This window comes from Eriocheir sinensis, chromosome 32 (genome assembly GCF_024679095.1).
Source record: "Eriocheir sinensis breed Jianghai 21 chromosome 32, ASM2467909v1, whole genome shotgun sequence".
Taxonomy (NCBI): domain Eukaryota; kingdom Metazoa; phylum Arthropoda; class Malacostraca; order Decapoda; family Varunidae; genus Eriocheir; species Eriocheir sinensis.
This window is the reverse complement of record NC_066540.1, coordinates 17,105,981-17,110,980: the sequence shown is the minus strand read 5'-3', so window position 1 is coordinate 17,110,980 and position 5,000 is coordinate 17,105,981. Positions and strand designations below refer to the sequence as shown.

Below are 5,000 nucleotides of genomic sequence, written 5' to 3'. Positions count from 1 at the left end.
ATCCGCCACTGGAACAACCCTCCTTGGCAACGCTGGAAGAGACATTGGGTGGAGGTTCTTCTCAGAGTCATCCGTCACTGGAACAACCCTCCTTGGCAACGCTGGAAGAGACATTGGGTGGAGGTTCTTCTCAGAGTCATCCGTCACTGGAACAACTCTCCTTGACAACGCTGGTAGAGACATTGGCTGGAGTTTCTATTCAGAGTCATCCGCCACTGGAACAACCCTCCTGCTGAAGTGGAACGGACGGAAAATCATCAACTCTTGTAAAAAAATGCATAGACCGTTACATCGTTGCGCCAGGTGTGAACTGGATGTAGTACGCACCGAACTGTTTTCATCTGTCAAGCGGACGCCAAGTGACTGTCGAGCAGATGACATCCCCAGAGCGGGCAACCTCGTCATAAGCCAATAGCCTTTGTGCTGGGTGCCTTTCCGTGTTTCCATGTTCCCGCGTCTTCCCTCCTCCCCTCTCAACCCGTCCGCTGCGATTGTCATGGATTTGGCCTTTAGTGGTAGCCTGGTAACATATCCCAGGTCCTTCTCTGGCTCTGTGGTGGACAGTGGAGTGTTTCCCATGTTGGTGTGCTGGATCTCCTCCCAGGGTACAGGACTTTAAATTCCTCTTCATTGAATTGTAGCAGACACTTTTTGTTCCATTCCTGTAGCTTGGTGGTCTTTTGGTAGGATATCCTCAGTCAAGGGGTTAAGAGTACCCCAATAACCTTTTCACGGCGGGAAAGAGACGATCACGCGGGGGATTGATGCGGGATGATGCGCTTCCTTGAGCTCTGTAACGGCGATCACTCCAAGCTGACTTTCTCCCTCCCAGCTGGGCCGCGAACTAGCAATAACGGTCTGACAGCACACCAGAAGGTTAGATTCGTTAATACCACAGTTTATTTAGCGTGGAAATAACGGAAAGTCAAAGAAAACGGATGAGAGGTACAGAGCTGTCACACAGAAGTTAGCGAAAAGAACAGAACGTTTTTAAGATGAGCTTCGTGAATTATCTCCCGCAATGATTTCTGGATAACGGAGAGAGAGGGAGAGAGGAGAGAGAGAGAGAGGGGAGAGAAGGAGGGGAGGAGAGAAAAACGGAGAGAGAGGAGGAGAGGGAAGAAGGGAAGGAAAGGAAAAGGAAAGAAAGAGGTTGAATAGGAGAGATTAAAGGAGGAGAGAGGGAGGGAGAGAGGAGAGGGTTGGAGGGAAGAAGGGAGAGAAGGGAGAGGAAATGGAGAGAAGGAGGAGGAGGGAGAGGAGGAAGGAGGGAGGAGGAGGAAGGACCAGACTCCTCCTCCTCCTCATCTTCTTGTCATCACATTCAAGAAGACTTACGAACTCTTCTTCCTCCTCTTCTTCCATCGTCTTCTTCCTGTCTTCCAATCTCTTCCTCTTCCTCCTCCTCTTCGTCCCTCTTCTTCCTTTCCTTCTTCCCCCTCTTCCTCTTGGGTTTTGTCTTCTTCCTGTCTTCCAATCTCTTCCTCTTCCTCCTCCTCTTCGTCCTTCTTCCTTTCCTTCTTCCTCCTCTTCCTCTTGGGTTTTGTCTTCTTCCTGTCTTCTAATCTTCTTCTCTCCCTCCTCTTCTTCCTCCTCGTCCTTCCATTTCCTCCTCCTACATCCCTTCTTCCTCTACCACCTTCTGTCAAGCTTTCTAGGTGGGGCGTGATGGTCGGCCCCCGAACACTGTGACGCAGGCAAGTGTTTATAGTGGCGCCATCTCGCTTGGCTCACAGTGCCGATGGGGTAGTGACGGGTGCGGGGTTAGCCTAGCCCCGCACCTTGCCACGCACTCTCAACACCTCTCCCTTCCTCTGCAGCCGAAACTACCCCATCGGCCAGTTTCACGTGGACAACTATACCGTCGATTCCCGCCATTGGTAACCATCAAAACAAACAACGTGACTCTGAAGGCGGCCCCAGGTGGTCTTCAGGACGGCATGTGGGTCGTCTTAGGCGTCTCGGCGGTGACTGAAGAATTGCCAGCTTGGTATGGTGGACGAGATGCGAGCTTGTGTCCTCCTGTACGCCGCCCCAGCTCGATAACCACTCAGCCACCGTCTCCCCCTATAAAATCTCTTCCTCCTCCTCCTCCTCCTCCTCCTCCTCCTCCTCCTCCTCTCCTCTCTTCGTTCCTTCATTCATTCAACCATGACGTGACACATTTTTCCTCCTCCTCCTCCTCCTCCTCCTCCTCCAGCTCCTCCTCCTCCTCTACCATATTATCGTTTCTCTACTTTCCTACTTCACAGCTTCCTCCTCCTCCTCCTCCTCCTCCTCCTCCTCCGTATTATCTTGCGTCCATCCGCGGCTTCACGCTCTGCTAATCCGGTTGAAAATGTGTGTGTGTGTGTGTGTGTGTGTGTGTGTGTGTGTGTGTGTGTGTGTGTGTGTGTGTGTGTGTGTGTGTGTGTGTACTTAAAAAAAAAAAAAACAGGAACGGAAATATCAACTCTGTCTGGCTGTCTGTTTCTTGTTGTTGTTGTTGTTGTTGTTGTTGGATAAGAGGTCGGCTTGCAGGGAGGAAACAGCGAGGTCTACATCACTGGCGGGCCTCCGAGCGCCGCAGGGGTCAGTGTTGGGTCCTGTACTCTTCATCGTGCATATTAACGACATAAAGTTAGGATAGAAAAATACCTCTTCCTTTTCTTCTTCTCCTCCTCCTCCTCCTCCGCTTCCTCCTGCTCCTCGTCCTTAATTCTTGTTCCCTTTCTTCTTTTCATCCACGATTTTCTTCTCCTTCTTCTCCTTCTTCTTCTTTTTCTTCTTCTTCTTCATCTCCTTCCCTTGGGAGGGGATATCCAGCACACCAATACCACATGGGAAACACTCCACTATCCACCACAAAGGCAGAGGAAGACCTGGGAGTGTGTGTTACCACGCTACCAGTGAAGGGATATCCAGCACACCAATACCACATGGGAAACACTCCACTATCCACCACAAAGGCAGAGGAAGACCTGGGAGTGTGTGTTACCACGCTACCAGTGAAGGGATATCCAGCACACCAATACCACATGGGAAACACTCCACTATCCACCACAGAGGCAGAGAAAGACCTGGGAGTGTGTGTTACCACGCTACCAGTGAAGGGATATCCAGCACACCAATACCACATGGGAAACACTCCACTATCCACCACAGAGGCAGAGAAAGACCTGGGAGTGTATGTTACCAGGCTTCCAGTTAAGGCAAAATCTAGCATGCCAATACCACATGGGAAACACTCCACTATCCACCACAGAGGCAGAGAAAGACCTGGGAGTGTGTGTGACCAGGCTACCAGTGAAGGCAAAATCCAGCACACCAATACCACATGGGAAACACTCCACTATCCACCACAGAGGCAGAGAAAGACCTGGGACTGTATGTTACCAGGCTACCAGTGAAAGCAAAATCCAGCATACCAATACCACAGAGGCAGAGAAAGACCTGGGAGTGTATGTAACCAGGCTACCAGTGAAGGGATATCCAGCACACCAATACCACATGGGAAACACTCCACTATCCACCACAGAGGCAGAGAAAGACCTGGGAGTGTATGTGACCAGGCTACCAGTGAAGGGATATCCAGCACACCAATTCCACATGGGAAACACTCCACTATCCACCACAAAGGCAGAGAAAGACCTGGGAGTGTATGTGACCAGGCTACCAGTGAAGGGATATCCAGCACACCAATACCACATGGGAAACACTCCACTATCCACCACAGAGGCAGAGGAAGACCTGGGACTGTGTGTTACCAGGCTACCAGTGAAGGCAAAATCCAGCATACCAATATCACATGGGAAACACTCCACTATCCACCACAAAGGCAGAGGAAGACCTGGGAGTGTATGTTATCAGGCTACCAGTGAAAGCAAAATCCAACATACCAATACCACAGAGGCAGAGAAAGACCTGGCAGTGAAAGCAAAATCCAACATACCAATACCACAGAGGCAGAGAAAGACCTGGGACTGTATGTTACCGGGCTACCAGTGAAAGCAAAATCCAGCACACCAATACCACAGAGGCAGAGAAAGACCTGGGACTGTATGTTACCGGGCTACCAGTGAAAGCAAAATCCAGCATACCAATACCACAGAGGCAGAGAAAGACCTGGGAGTGTATGTTACCGGGCTACCAGTGAAAGCAAAATCCAGCATACCAATACCACAGAGGCAGAGAAAGACCTGGGAGTGTATGTTACCGGGCTACCAGTGAAAGCAAAATCCAGCATACCAATACCACAGAGGCAGAGAAAGACCTGGGAGTGTATGTTACCAGGCTACCAGTGAAGGCAAAATCCATGCCAATCGCAGCGGATGGGATAACCTCTTCACGTTGCAAATAGAGACGAGTGTGTGGGGACCCGATCCAGGAGGTCTTCGCTTACTGAAACAAGTCCAGCAATGTCAGTCATTCCAAGCTCTTTACGCTACACACCAACCCGGGAACAAGAACCAACACTCAGACGACCCAAGCGAGGCGAGGCAGTGCAGACATCGGCTGGAGTTATTTCTCAAACAGATCGACTCGTCCGCCACTGGAAGTCTTAACTCCTAGACGGCGGATTTCCTACAGTCAGACATCACCAAGCTACAGGAGCGGAACAAAAAGTGGCTGCTACAATTCAATGGAGAAAAATGTAAAGTCCTGCACCTTGGGAGGAGATATCCAGCACACCAAAACCACATGGGGAACACTCCACTATCCACCACAGAGGCAGAGAAAGACCTGGGAGTGTATGTAACCGGGCTACCAGTGAAGGGATACCCAGCACACCAATACCACATGGGAAACACTCCACTATCCACCACAGAGGCAGAGAAAGACCTGGGAGTGTATGTTACCAGGCTACCAGTGAAGGGATATCCAGCACACCAATACCACATGGGAAACACTCCACTATCCACCACAGAGGCAGAGAAAGACCTGGGAGTGTATGTTACCACGCTACCAGTGAAGGCCAAATCCAGCACACCAATACCACATGGGAAACACTCCACTATCCA

At 50.6% G+C, this 5,000-nt stretch overlaps 1 long non-coding RNA gene across 2 annotated transcripts in view; it reads right to left on the bottom strand.

The window, feature by feature from the left end:
- Nucleotides 1-2,966: 2,966 nt before the first annotated feature.
- The window catches only part of LOC127006342 (uncharacterized), a 29,036-nt gene continuing 27,002 nt past the window's right edge, over nucleotides 2,967-5,000 (bottom strand). Inside the window, exons 2-4 of one of the 2 annotated variants that reach the window (XR_007759486.1) lie at nucleotides 4,822-4,920; nucleotides 3,433-3,531; nucleotides 2,967-3,158 (exon numbers count right to left, since the gene is read on the bottom strand). This is a non-coding gene — a long non-coding RNA (uncharacterized LOC127006342). The remainder of the gene's footprint in view (nucleotides 3,159-3,432; nucleotides 3,532-4,821; nucleotides 4,921-5,000) is intronic. The other variant, XR_007759485.1, reaches the window with a different exon arrangement.